This window comes from Panthera tigris, chromosome D2, assembly GCF_018350195.1.
Source record: "Panthera tigris isolate Pti1 chromosome D2, P.tigris_Pti1_mat1.1, whole genome shotgun sequence".
Lineage (NCBI taxonomy): Eukaryota > Metazoa > Chordata > Mammalia > Carnivora > Felidae > Panthera > Panthera tigris.
Genome location: NC_056670.1, coordinates 45,574,937 through 45,590,675, shown reverse-complemented (window position 1 = coordinate 45,590,675; position 15,739 = coordinate 45,574,937). Strand labels below are relative to the sequence as shown.

The window sequence follows — 15,739 nt, the reverse complement described above, 5'->3', positions numbered from 1 at the left end:
CCAGTGCTCATCCCAAAAGGTGCCCTCCTCAATACCCATCACCCACCCTCCCCTCCCTCCCACCCCCCCATCAACCCTCAGTTTGTTCTCAGTTTTTAACAGTCTCTTATGCTTTGGCTCTCTCCCACTCTAACCTCTTTTTTTTTAGGTTTATTACATTCCAACCACAAAATAATGCTAACACATCAGTGTCCCTTCACAATTTCTGTATTTTGAGGCAGATGCCTTTAACTAAAATAGCAGCAGCCACATGAACACTAAGCTTCAGAATTAGTTTCCAAGACTTCAGACATTCAAGTTATTTATTAACAATCTCAGGACTTTATAGCAGTGTCCTTAGCAATAAAGTAGGATGCTTCTAAGTACCTTTCAACAACAATAACAACCCAATATATATTCTAATACCATTCACATTTTAGTTAGCTGGTATCCAAGCTTCTACAAATTACTTTGTACTCAAAATGGCAAAAATCTCAAAGATATTAAGAAAGCTGGCTCTGGGCTGCTCAACTGTGTGTACATTGTTTATGTTAGTGGTTAAAATGCAGTGAGAATTTTCTCAATGACATTCATTTCAATAAAAATAACCTAATCTGTAAGAATATACTATTCCTCAAGGTACTCAAAAAATATTTTCATTTTAAAGCTAAAAAAAATTTATACTTGAAAATTCCTGTCACTTTTCTTTTTTTCTTTTTTTTTTAGTTATTAGGCAAGAAAGAATACCTATAGCTTTAAGGGCATCTTTGTACAATGTGGTAGCTTGGGTTAACTGTTCTGCTTTCAAAAAAACTGATCATACGAAAGAACTCATTCCTTGAGACAGATTCAAATGCCTGACCCTTTCTAATTATAATTTTGCCAAATCTTGTAGTAATAAGATTCTCAGGCTCACAAGAGAAGAAAATGTTGATCACATTCAACCACCACCAGAGACACTTCCTAAAACCACAAATTACAAGTAGCAAATGAGAAGTGTCCCAGATGCATTGTACGAGGAATTTTATTCATATTAGTTAATTCTACATATAATTACCACTAGTTATCTTGCCAGCAGTGTAATTATGATAAGAATTTTGAAAAAGTGCTATGTAGGTGTTACAAGAAAGTGATTCCATTACAAACAGCTTTCTGTAATTAAATATGCCTGCTCCCAGGAGAAAAAAAATAATCATTGAATTTCAGAGTAAATTACACCATGTTTCAAAATCTGAAAGCTCAGCAAGATGGAGGACAAAAGCAGCATTTCCATCTGATTGTGATAACCAGATATAACAAATCTAAGCTGAACATTTGCAAGATTAATAAAAAGGTTTAATCGCCCAGTTACAAACCTATAATCAATCACTCAGAAAGAGCTTCAATTTTAAGCTCTAACTCATCTTCAAAATGCCCTTCACAGAGTAAGATCTATTATCTTGTACCAACCATAAAAATCTCTCTTTTTTCACTAATAACACATTAACAACAACAAAGGCTAAAGACTAAAAACACAGATTTTTTTTTCCCCTGCATAAATTTATAGCAGATACTAAGTACTTCTCCTCTAATCCTCCTTCCCCCATACTTCCCCAAAAGATTTATGACTTGGAGTAGTCCAATAACCTACATGAGGAAAAAGCTCATGGAATCTCTTAAAAAGCAATTTAACATAACATGGGTGTCCCCATGCTAAATGGCAGAAATGATAAAATGGCTTTTCTGGTTTGGAGTTTTTGACTCATGAAAGTCAACAATGCTAGCTAACTTAAGAGCATTTATTTATCCCTAAAGGGGCCTCTAATAATTTTAAACCATAAAACAATGAAGTGCTTTGAAGGAAAAAGATCCTTAAATAATAATGTCAAATGATTTGATGCAACAAATGGCACAGAGGAAACAAAACAAAGCATGCTAGATTCAGTACAAGAATGAATTGATAATAGGGCTCAAAAGGCCCCAGGAGTATTATAGCCCTGAGTAATAATAATTATGATACTCCTGAGGCATTAAGAAATTAAGTGACCAGTGTACTCCATTTCGGAAAGCCAGAACCTGGCCAAAAACTTTTATAAGGAAGTTAATCAAAGTTATGGTTTTTAAATGTTAGTATATTGAGGAGAAAAAAACAATCACATATAATACACATCATTCACTGGCAATAAACATGTTACAAAAAGTCACAATTACTTCTCAAATCCTTACAATCACCTTTCATGCTTCACTATCTCTTGAACCCCTGGAAAAACCATTCACAAGTTTCCCAAATCCAGGATCTGCTCAGTCAACTCTTCTTGAACCACTTTGCAAATTGCTCAAACCTGGCAAGCAACTTTTCTCATCTACTTCCCACTCTTTAAATGCATATAGTACCTAAAAAGACCTTACCTTTCTATATACAGTAAAACCTTAGTTTGCAAGTATAATTTGTTCTGGAAACATGCTTGTAATCCAAAGCACTCGTATATCAAAGCAAATTTCAAGAACCACTGACTCAGTTGTGATCATGTGATATTTGGCATCACAACTACTCATCTTGCAAGACATCACTTGTTTATCAAGTTAAAATTTATTAGAAATGTTTGCTCATCTTGGGACACCTGGGTGGCTCAGTCGGTTAAGCATCTGATTCAGCTCAGATCATGATCTTGTAGTTCGTGATTTGAGCCCCGCACAGGGCTCTGTGCTGACAGCTCAGAGGCTGGAGCCTGCTTCAGATTCTGTGTCTCCCTCTCTCTCTGCCCCTCCCCTGCTCACACTCTGTCTTTCTCAAAAATAAAACATTAAAAAAAAATTTTTTTAAACAATTATTTGCTCATCTTGCAGAACGCTTGCAGATCAAGTTACTCACAATCCACGGTTTAACTGTATTTCTCTTCCTTGGTAAATTCATGGCTTCAATTATGATCTCCCAGTTTTATTTCCAGACCAGAACTCTCTCCTATATATTCAACTGTCTCTTAGTCATCTGAGTATGTTCTATAGGTATTCAAACTATAAATAGTTAAAATCGAACCTTTCTTTCTTCCAAAACTCACTCTTCCTTCTGTATCTATTTCTTTTACCAGCAGTACAATTCTTCTAGAAAAACTATTGGTTCATTTTCCTTTAGTGTCACCTTCACCTTAGGATCAGTCCCTTACAGAGTTATTCTCATTTATTCTTTGCACACACGGACCCTCAGGCTTCTAAAGCTTCTACTTTTTTCCTTCCTCATCTTAAATTCCACAGTCCATTAGACCACCACTAAGCCAACATCCCTGCTCTGCTCTCTCCTGATGCATTAACTTGGAATAACACAGTGTGGACCAAACTGGCTGTCTCCTGAGTCTATACAGAAGCTGCTGAACAAAAAACACAATGGTGCATACTGGTACTGCTTTTAAATTCAAGGCCTGAAAACTAAGCCAGGCAGATAATCCTAGATTTCCCTAGTCAGCTGTCTTTTCTAATTTCTACAGTACAGTTGACCAAGGAACAGCACAGGTTTGAATTGTGTAGGTCCACTCATATGTGAATTTTTTTCATAAATATAGCACAGTATTATATAAATCTATTTTCTCTTTCTTCTGATTTTCTAAATAGCATTTTTCTTAGTAACATTTTCTTTTCTCTAGCGTACTTTATTGTAAGAATACAGTATATGATACATATACATAATATGCATTAATCAACTATTCATGTTATCAGTAAAACTTCCCATCAATAGCAGGCTGTAAATAGTTAAGTTATGGAGAAGTCAAAAGTTAGATGCAGATTTTCCACTGCATGAAGGCTGGCACCCCTAACCCCCACATTATTCAAGGGTCAACAGAATCTATTTCAAATAGTCCCCCTGCTCTTTAAATCTTCAACCTTACCTTACTTGCAGATAATAACAATCTCTTCCTAGAGAAAACCAAAGTCAGAAAATCTCTTGCCGAACTAATATCCATATATTTACTTTTGCTTCATCCTTCGTTATGACAATGTAACAGTGCTCTGAATAACTACTATTGCTCAAATAATCATCACTCTTTCTCCTAGCACTCAATAATGAATAAGGCCCTACTATTTAAAAAAAATACATACACACGCTTAAAAAACTCTATTTCACCATCAAAAGCAATCTCTAGCCATAGGCCCCTCTCTCTCCTTCCATTCAAATTTCTCAAGCACTATTTGCTATTTTGATCTCTACCCCTCAGAGAGTTCTCAACCTTCTGCTTCCATTTTCACCACTTCCATTAAACTCATTCACCAAGGTGATCAACAAACTCCTTGCTCTGCAAGTCAACCTAATTTTACTCAGCAGAATCTGGCACTGTTCACCACATTCTCCTCTTTCCTTGGGTTCCTAAAAACATTGCGTTTTCTGATTTTTCTCACTTATCAGTCTTCCCTTACAAACTCCTTTTCCCTGCCAGCCCTCAAATAGGATTGTCTTCAGCACAGTCCTGGCTTTCTTCTATTGTTATCTCTCCCAGGGCCATCTTATCCATTCTCATGGCTTCAGTTAATACTTAAAACTAGCTTTCAAATATTTAACTACCACTGAGCTTTTTCCTCTGCCCTAGATGCATATATTCAATGGTCTATTAAACATCTCCATTTAGATGTCTCAAAGCTACCTCAAGCTCTGAATGGACAATAAGGAAGAATTCATTCCATCTCCTTCAATCCCACCAAACCTATTTCTATGTTCTTTCTAGCTCTGGGTGCTATCATGGTGAACTCAGGTATTCAAGTCAGAAACACAGACATTATCTTTGATTCTTTATCCTCCCATATCCAATTTACCATACAGTTCTAGAGATTCAATCTTTTTACCACAAATTTATTCTCTTCGAACTCACCACTCCAACTCTGGCTAACATCTGTTGTCTGAATTATTGTATTCTCCTAAAGAAGACCTCTAGTCTCCCTGCCCTCAATTCTTCATTCTACTGTCAGACTGATCTTCCAAATTTGATTAATTCCGAGAAACCTGCCCAGCCCATAACTCACTGCACCCCTTTAATTATGAGAGGGGTGGGCTTTGAAGCAGTTATGCTTCTGCTGTATGCTCTCCTGGCCATAGCTGATTATACCTAGGGGAAACAACTGACTTAATGAGCCAATTGGATTTTCTCTACGCAATCTGGAACTGGGAGAAAAACTAAGAGGCTGTGGGTTAGCTTTGTAGGTAAAAGAAACCGAGAAGCCAGTACAGAAAAAAAAGACAATAAAACAGAAGCTAGAGACAAGACACCTTGCGGTGAAGGTGAGGGAGAAGGAAAGCAAGAGCACCTGATACCAATTCAGGACGTGTTTTTGGTTCCAGACCTTTTTGAGGTGTGCTGTACTTCCTTACCCTTGCATACGCTGAATGTCTCTAGGTCACTTTGTGTTTTGCCAAAGTTTCTTACTTAAAACTAAAGCATCCTTAACAAAAATAATCCTTCTAACATGCAAATTTGATCCGGCATCTCCTTTGCTTAAAATCATACCTTGGTTTCCTTCTGCTCGTAGGACAAAGCCCAAACCTTTCATGAGGGTTTTCAGGGCTATGGATGATTTAGCCCTGGCCTCCCCAGCGTCCAGCATACAGCTACAATTAATTTATTTTAGTTCCACAATGTACCACAATCTCTCTCACCTACAAGGTGACACATGGTTTCTTTTTACCTGCAACGTACTTCTCCCCACTCACTTTCCCTGGTCAAGACGTACACAACAGTAAGGTTTCTGAGTTTAGTGGCCAGTGCAGTCACTCTCGGGGCACAGCAGCTTTCCTCTATGGCAGCATATGTATTACTGTATTTGTAAATGTTTGGGCTTCCCATTGGACTAATAAAAACCCTGTAAGGACAAATAGCATTTGTTTTGTTCACAGTTGTGTTCTCAGAATCGCACAGCAGATACCTAAATACTTATGAATAAATTAATCTAATACTTATGAATAAATTAATCTAATACTTATGAATAAATTAATCTAACGAGTTGACAAATCATGTTGATTTTCCTCTGGTATCTTGGATAAATTCTTTATTTCTGTAGACACTATCCTATTCAATCTCATTTCTTCTTCTCTAAACTATTTCAATGAATTTTTTAATCTCTCCGCCTAATTTCACCCCGTTGAAATCCATCCTATCTCCTATAACTAGGTATTAAAAAATGTCAATTCTCTCCTCTGCTTAAAAACTACCTCTAGAACAAAGCCTATTCAACTGTACTTCTTTTTATTTCTTGAACGTATCCAACTTTTCTGCCTTTACGTCTCTGTTCTCTTCTGTGAAACACCTTTCTCCATCATTTCCAAGTGTTTAAATATAAGCCATCACATAAGGCCAGAAAATGGTACTTGTCATCTGAATTTTATCTATACCTTTCATGACACTTAGTATTAGTATTTTTTATACTGTACTAAAAGTTACCTATATATCCAACTGTAAAATTTTATGTCAACAAAAAATGTCAAGTTTCTTGGTTATGCAAAGATAAAACATGTAAAGCAATTCAATGTAAATGATTTGAATGAGTTATTAATGCTCCCGAATATGATAATGACTACTTATTAGTAATAAAATTCTATTTGTCTACAACATAGACTTTTCATGTTTAAAATGTTTTCGTTACCAAGGGTTGTTGTTTTGTCCTGGTTAATGACATCCCTTTAAAAAACTAACTTGAAACTTACTTTGTATTAACTAAAATGTCTTAATTGTAAAAGTATACAATTAACAAGGGTATTTCAGTCAATATTAAATTTTCCTTTGTGGGCTTGGTTTAACACCTTCTAATCATTCAGTTAAATATTCAAGTCCAGAAAAACAAAGTGAAATAACATTTGTGATTATGCAGCAGGGATGAGTCAAGAAAGTAAGATTTTTTTGGTTTTAACACCTTCTGTCACTCAGTTAAATATTCACATCCAGAAAAACAAAGTGAAATAACATTTGTGATTACACAGCAGAGAGGATTCAAGAAAGCAAGATTTTTTTTTTTTTTGAAGCCAGCCATTAAAGTGCAGTAAGAAAGCTTTCCAAATATCCTAGCTGCTTCAGAATAGTTAGCTGCCAATACTTAGGGCGAAAAATTTACTTTTCAATCCTATATGGCATTTTTTTCCCCAACTATGTGTCCCAACCCACTGATGGATCATGAAATCAATTTTGATTAGATTTTTCAAATGAAACAGAAGAGAACAGAGTATCAGAGAGAGAAGCTCATGTGTTAATAATTGTGAAACTTTTACTTTCACACACACACAGTGTATACTATATCAGTATTTTTGTGATGTTTTTATGGACCAGATATTGGTTATGGACCACAATCAAAAAAGTCAAAATAGCAAACCAATGACATTTACAAGACACAGGGATATAAAATATACATTAAAAATATTCATTTAAAAAAATCCGTTCATTTCCAACTAACAATACGTTATAATGGGTTAAATATTTGACTATACCTAGGGTTCTCTTATTACACAAGACATAGACACTTCAAATTATGGAAAACAGATTAGATAAACTGTAGTCTGTAAGAATTCTCATTTTATTTTTTATTTCTTGTGGACTTTACTTGCCAAGAACATTCTACAAGATATGAAGTAGAACATGCTAGCTATTAAATTCTACCTATTGTGACTTCTCCTTGAATCAGGAAGTGACTAAACAATAAAATATGCAATTAAGATTTAGAGTAAGTTGATTCAGCAAGATACAATTGTTATCCAATTGTCATTCCACCACTGTAACTCACTGAACATGCACATTCCTTGACAACTTAGAATTCCTTCCTTATATCTAAAAAATAACTCAGATACATAGCTATCGATAATAAAATGGCTAGAAATTCCACACACTTTTTAAAACACCTTTGCCAAGGCACCTGGGTGGCTGAGTCGTTAAGCATCTGACTCTGGCTCAGCTCTAACTTTGCCAAAGTTTCGTTATAGACAGATAATTATACATTCCCCTTGAAAGATAGAATTAAGACTCTCTTTAGCTTATCATTATCTTGGTTATCAAGAGTTAGCAATGCTTTGGAATTTCCATACAATGCAACATTTTATAAATACAGTAACTGTCAATGCCCAATAATACATCAAAAGGAATAAAAATCTCAATGTAAGCAGTGTGTAGGGTAATTTACAAGGTGACAGAGTATAAATTACTCATGGTCATGGGATGACATTGTTTAACTGCAATTTGATGACATAAAATAACATCAATGTGTTCAAGTCAGGAGTTATTTTTGTTTTCATAGTTGTGAAGGTACAATATCAACTTTGAAAACTCTGAAGGATATGTACCTAACGACTGTTTACTAATAAGTGGAAAAGGACGAAGACTACAGAACCAAGAAAAATGATACCACAACCATAGAGAAATTAAATACCTGTTTTATGTAATTTTTTTTAAGTTTGTTTTACTTTATTTCAGTCTTGTTTACTTAAGAACCTTAGACAATGACTATATTTCCTGTTTTACACAGCTACATGACCCTTAAAGAATGGAGAATACAAGGGAGTTTTGTGAAAAGAAACAACCTGTTATCTAGTTACAATACTGTTAATATGTTGTGTACTTTTATTTCAGTCACTTGTCATTTTCTTTTAAATCGTATCATTTCAAACTGAATGGAATCAATTCGTAGTTATTACCATGGGTACTAAATATATACATATACAATACCTGAAAAATAAGGTTAGGTACAATTTCTCTGGATAAATCACTTTTTACACAAAGTTTACTATCATTATAAGATTATGTCAAAGATAGTATGAGTGATTGCTCTAGTTTCCCAAACACTTCTTTATAACATCAAAGGTGGCTAAAAGATCAACTGTCAAAGGCCATCAATCCACTGGAGTATCTCCCTTTCTGTCAAACTATGGAAGGATCTAACCAGTTAAACACTAAAATTGGTTCTGATACTTCAGGAAATAATAGCTTTCTCTTGGTCAAAAGAATAAAAGCAACCCTTGACATGCCAGAGTCCCAGGTTCCCTTTCCAGAGGCACAAGGACCATTATTCCAGGAGACAACACAGATGCCTAGAAAGAACAAAAGCCCTGAAGTAGGTCTGGCATGGATCCAAATTTTGCCTCTCCATTTACTAGTTGTTTGATCCTGGGCAATTTACTTAACCCAGTTGATTCCTCTGTTTCTACATCTGTAAAATGGAGATATTTGTACTTATCTTCCAGGCTACTGGGAAATAATCAAATTAAATACTGTACATTAAATAAGAAACTGGAGGAGCGCCTGGGTAGCTCAGACAGTTAAGTCTCTGACTTTGGCTCAGGTCATGATCTCACAGTTTGTGGGTTCAAGCCCCGTGTAGGGCTCCCGTGTAGGGCTCTGTGCTGACAGCTCAGAGCCTGGAGCCTGCTCTGGATTCTGTCTCCCTTTCTGCCCCTTCCCCACTCGTGCTCTGTCTCTCTCTCTCTCTCTCTCAAAAATAAATAAAACGTTTAAAAAAAATTTTTTTAAATAAGAAATTGGAACATGATAAGCATCCAACCAATCTTAGTTCCCTTTCCTTTCCACTTAACAACTAAAACTAACCATGAACATAAAATATTTCTAAAAAAAATAGTTTTTAAAAATCTTCTACAATATCAACACAGACAATGTCAAAACAAGATAAAATTCTCCTCATGATATACACATGACTGATTACAAACACAACTTCCTTCAGCTATTTCATTCTACCTTACTTGGCTTCAGAAACTCAAGGAAAAAAAACTAATGCAATGGGCTTCTTATTGATAAACATTTCCTGTTTATTCATCTGGTATTTCCCCCTCACTGCCTAGTACAGTGCCAAACACATAAACACTCAATAAATATTACCACTGCACTGAAGCAAATATTCCTAATGTGCCTCAAAACCTTATAAAGTACCACCATATTCTGCAAAATGCCTCAGAAGACTATGAGTCAGGAAGAAAAGGATGAGTTACCAACTGTGTGCCTAGTTTGAGGGAATCTATATACAGACTGTTGGCAAGTGAACTGAGGTCCAGAACAGCTCTTCAAAGTAAAATATAAAATCTTCTAAGAATTGTAAAATATACTTTACCTTCTTTACTTTTATATGAAGGACACTTCAGCTACTTCTCAGATGTTTCTAAATAATCAGAAAATGTGAGGAATTTGCAATTAGGTATAAGTAAAGCACTGGAATAACTGGTCCAGATAAGAGCCCATCCAGACACCTTAAAAGCAAGCAGTATTCAGAAAACGGAAATCACAGGCATAGCAGGCAAACATCAGTATGTGCTGCCAAAGTGGTACGCCTGAGCCATCTAGTGGATATGAGAAAAAATAAGTTTATTTCTGTAAGAAAAATGCCTACTGTCCCAATTCTCTTCTATGAAGAAAACAATAAGGTGTATGTTTTGGGGAACAGTAAATGACAATCTAGAAAAGAAAGTAGAGAACTAAGAAGTAGGTACTGAAGAAAGATGAAGAGAATTAAAGGGGTAACAAGTTTATCTGGATGTCATTCAGATTTTATGGATACAGATGATTAACAGAGACAAACACTCATCCTTGAATTTTTCTTAAAACCATATCATCAGAATACATGCAAGTATGTAAAAGATAAAATAAGAAAGATTTCCTCCAGCTACAAAGGTCTGTGGAAAGGCTATAGGCAGTAGAAACAAGATGGCAGCCTCTGGTTGAAAAAAAAAAGGGGGGGAACTGGGAACAGAGTAACAGATGATGCCACCTTTCTGCCTGAGGATTCCCATGCTATTAGGGTTATGAGGACCCCAGCTCACTTAGGATCTCCTGGCACTCACTCCCTGCACCGCCTAGCAGAGCAGGAGGCCCTAGGAAAATGTCTAAGACTTAATAAACTCCAGGCCCCAGGAAGGACAAGAGGATTAAACTCTCCCAAGTACTCAAATCAACAGCACTGCTTCTAAAAGTCAGAATGTGAAAATGTAAAAGATTCAGAAGCCACAAATTACTTGAACAGTGTGATACTGGGCAATTAAATTTGGAATAAGAGGCAAGATTTTAACTCTAAACTTTAATGGGTTTTTAGGTGCCCCCCCCCCGGAGGTTAATTAAAAGAAAATGTGGGGTTTTTTTTTGGTTTGAAGTTTTTTACAATTAACTCACATTTAACAATGGAAACTGTGTTCCAAGCTCCAAAGAGTAAAGATGACTGCCTGACCCCAAGATGCAGAAACACTAGTTAGTAGGAATAAGACACCAACTCAAGTTCATTTTAATGCAAAACAGAAAAACAAGAGTCAGAAAAGATACAAATACAGTGCTACATAAATCTTTGAAGCTAAGAATTTAGCCTGAAAAAAGACAACTTTTACTTATGTATCATTCTTTCTGAGATTTAGGCAGGGAGGGAGAGGAGGTGGAGGGGATGGGTATGTGGGTAAAGAGAATAAATTATAAAAAGAGGCAAAAGACCAAAAAAAGGGGGGGGGGGGAGGCGAAACCAGCAACTGTAAAGAAAGAGTAAAAAATAGTCCGTTTTGTGGGGCATACAAGCCTCATGAAGGATCTATAGCTGGAAATAAGACTAGAAAGGTGGGATGAGTTTATTTTTGCACTGCAGACCTTGGAGAACCATCTAAGGGCTTTTATGAAAGGCAAATGAACCTGGCCAGGTCAATGGAAATGAGTGAAGACTTAAAGAGTACTAGAAAGAAAATCAATAGGGTTTTTTGTTAACCAGCTGAATATATAGGCATGAGGAAGAGGCTACTAGGATTGAAGACAATCTAATGTGTGTGCCAGGAAATGTACTGGTTATTACTAACCCAAGTAGAAAACACAATTATGTCATGTAACATATTGTTTTACATATGAATTGGTAAGATGAAAAATGGAAGCTAAGAAGTGCTCCTTGGGAAAGACTTACAAGGGTTTTGTTTGTTTTTTGTTTGAAGAGAAAGTTAAGGAAGAAAGTAAAGGAGAATGGGAGAGAGGGAAGGAGTAAGGAAGAAACAGCAGCAATCAGGGTAAGAAGGAAAACGTGGAGAAGTATGAGAGAGCAATGTGAGCAGAGTGGAGTGGCTTGAAAACTGAAAAGGAGATAAAAAGGAGAGAGGTGATATCTCTAATACATTTCCTTTTTGAAAAGGGTAAGCATTATTCTATATGCAATACGGAAACATTTAAGCCTAGGTGGAAGTTGAAAGGATTCATGTTCAGTGGCTTGTTTTGGCACTGAAAACAACATAAGGTCCTGGGTAACAGTAAGAGATTGGGAACAGAGGGGGAAAGCTTGGGAAAGTGAATAAAATGAAAACATTGTAAAGTAAGTTCAGTGGTGATCAGAAGTCAAATAAGGGCAGTCAACGAAAATAAATAAAGAGGCTGGCAACACCAGAAAAGCAGAAAGATGAAAAAATTGGTTTTAGAAATGACATTTTTGAGATTTTAGTAGTCTGATCAGGTAGTAGTGTCTAAGAGAGTTAGGTTTCGAAATACAAAAGCAGACTGCTCTAAAAAGTGGGTCAGGTTCCCATTTCACATATAAAAGTAGCCAGCTTGATATCATTTTCATATTGATCAGTTCAAGTCTTTCACTTCTTCTGATCTCATTTTGGTTATTTATATGTTCTAAAAAAAAAATCAACCATTTCATCAATATAGATTTACTGGTGCATAAATGTAGAAAGAATTCATCTTGTAAAATCTATCACTTATCAAAAGTGTATTATATATATACACACACTTAAAGAATAAAGTGTATGTACATCAGTGTAACCACCACTCATTGCCAGTCCCTTGAAATTCCTCCCCAATGCCATCTCTGCCATCCACAAGAGGTAACCATTTATCCAAGTTTGGAGAATCTTTCCCTTGCTTTTCTTTATAGCTTCACAATCTAGTCATTTATCCCAGTCATATTTTTCAGTTTTGCCTCTTACTGAACTTCATATAAAAGAAATCACAGTCAAACATATTGTTTTTTCTTCTTTCATTTAATTTTATAACTATGATATGTGAGAGACAGAGACAGAGAGAGGGAGAGGGAGAGAGAGTGCATGTGTTTGTGTACCTGTAGTTCATTGTCCCTGTAGAATGGTATTCCACTACATGAACACACCACAATTTATCCAATTTACTACGATGGAGATTTAGGTTGTTTCCCATTTTGGGCTGTAATGAAAAACACTGCTTTGAACATTCTTGTAGATATCCCCCATACACATTGGCTTATGCTCTTTCTAGGGTATTTACCTAAGAGTTGAGCTGCTGGGTCATTAAGCACATGTTCAGCTTTACTAGGTGATACCAAATTATTTTCCAAAATGGTTAACACCAACTCTTGGAATTGACAAAATTTTTAATGTAAACTAATAGTATCTCATGTAGTTTTAGTTTACATTTCTTTAAAGCTCGTGTAACAGGGTTTTTTTTTAATGATAAAACTAAAATTACCTTAATGGAACAGTAAAGTATAAACAGAAAACTACTGAAAGTGACACCTGGAACTGAATTAATGAAAAAAAAAACATTAAAACTTGAGGGATAAAGTTATGCAGTATAATGATGGAAGGATATTCACACTTAAGAAAAGTAAAAATTAATAAGCCAAATGTGAACCCAAGAAAGTTAGAAGAAGAGTATCAAAATAAGTCCAAGAAGTACAGTAAAAGGAAGAAAATAATGAAGATGAAAGCACAAATTAATGAAACAAACATTACAGGGATCAGCAAAAAGCTGAATTTTTTTATGAAACACTAAGTTGGGAGATTCACACGTTCTGATTTCAAAATTTACCACAAAACTGTAGTAATCAAAACAGTATGGTATTAGAGTAAGGACTGACAAGTAGATCATAGAGTCCAGAAATACACACACACCAATGGTCAACTGATTTTCAACAAAACGCCAAGATAATTCTATGCACTAATAGTCTCTTCAACAAACAGTGCTAGACAGCTAGATAACAACATGGAAAGGAATGAAACCCTTATCTATACCATATTAAAAAATTAGCTCAAAATGTATCAGAGACCTAAATACAAAAGCCAAAACTCCTGAAAAACTGAGGAGTAAATCTTAACCATGGATTTGGCAATGATTTTTTAGATATGTCCCCAAAACCACACTAAACAAAAGAAAAAAAACGGATGAATTGGACGGACCTCACCAAAATTAAAAACTTTGTACATCAAAGGACATTATCAAGAAAGTGAAAGGCAACCCACAGAATAAGAGAAAATATTTGCAACTCATATTATCTGACGAAGGTCCAGAATTCAGAATATATAAAGAACTCGTACAATTCAGTAACAAAAAGACAATTGCCTCAGTCGGTTAACCAGCTTCGGCTCAGGTCATGATCTCACAGTTGGTGGGTTCAAGCCCATGTTGGGCTCTGCGCTGACAGTGTGGAGCCAGCTTGGGATTCTCTCTCCCACTCTCTGCCCCTCCCTGATTCACACTTTCTTGCTCTCTCAAAATAAATAAATAAACCTTAAAATAAATAAATAAATAACTAAATAATGGGCAAAAACATTTCTCCCAAGATTAAATACAAATGGTCAGTAAGCACATGAAAAGATATTCAACATGACTGGCCATCAGGCAAACTCAAATCAAAACCCCGAGATAGCACTTCATATCCACTAGGATGGCTATAACAAAAACACAGACGATAACAAGCACTGGTGAGATGTGGAGAAATTTTAGCCCTTGTATATGGCTAGCAAAAATGTAAAATGGTGCAAATGCTGTGGAAAACAGTTTGGTGGGTGCTTCAATAAGTTAAACATAGAATTAATTAACATATGGCCCAGCAATTCCCCTCCTGGGCATAAATGCAAAAGAAATGAAAATAGGTCCTTCTACCCAAATATTCATGGCAGTACTAGTCACAATTACCAAAGGTAGAAACAACCCAAATGTCTATCAACTGATGAATGAACAAACCAGATGTGGTACATATATACAATAGAATGTTATTCGGACATACAAAGGAAGAAAGTAGTGATGATACATGCTACAACATGAGTGATCTGAACTGAAAAACACTGGTAATAAAAGAAGCCAGACATAAATGGCCACATATTGTATGACTCCATTTATAAGAAATATTGAGAACAGGCAAATCCATAGAGACAATAAGTAGATACGAAGTTGCCAGGGGCTGGAGTTGGGGAAGAAGCGACTACTTAATGCGTACAGGGTCCCCTTTTGGAGTAGTGAAATGTTTGGGAACTACACAGTAGTGTATACTAGAGTATACAGTTGTGCAACACTGTAAATATAGTAAACGTGACCAATGGTAAATTTTATGTGTATTTTAAAAATTGAAAAATTTTAAAAAAGACTAACAAAAATTGATGAATTTCTGGCAAGACTGAGCAAAAGGCAGCACAAGCTCCCCTTAATAAGAGTGGTGGAAAAAAAAGGGATGTGACTACAAATTCTACAGACATGCAATAGCTAAAAAGATGCTATAAGGTTTTATGTCAATATTCTGTCTGCTCGTTTTATCAGTCAATGAGAGAAAGCTGAAAACTCTCAAAATTATGCTTATGTCTTTTTTTCCTTCTTGTATTATTTCTGCATTTTTTTGCTTTACATATTTTTGGGGGTCACAGTATGAGGTATCTAACATTTAGAATTAATTTTTGTATTAAACTGTATCTTTTATTAATGTGAAACAACCCAATTTATCTCTAGTAAAGCTTTTCCACTTAAAAATATGTACTAGTATTTGCACGATGTATCCTTTCCACCCTTTTACTGTCAACTTTATTTTGTAGACTGTATAGTAAAAATTTCAAAAT

General features: G+C 35.6%; 1 protein-coding gene across 6 annotated transcripts in view; it reads right to left on the bottom strand.

The window, feature by feature from the left end:
• Nucleotides 1–15,739, bottom strand: part of MAPK8 (mitogen-activated protein kinase 8) — a 97,231-nt gene that overhangs the window by 49,814 nt on the left and 31,678 nt on the right. For 3 of the 6 annotated variants that reach the window (XM_042961236.1, XM_042961235.1, XM_042961241.1), the window contains exon 3: nucleotides 5,626–5,799. The exons of 2 other annotated variants lie outside the window; for them this stretch is intronic. The gene's annotated coding sequence lies outside the window, so the exon portion shown is untranslated. Of the gene's footprint in view, nucleotides 1–5,625; nucleotides 5,800–10,035; nucleotides 10,089–15,739 lie in introns of those variants that run through there. One more of the 6 variants, XM_042961240.1, reaches the window with a different exon arrangement.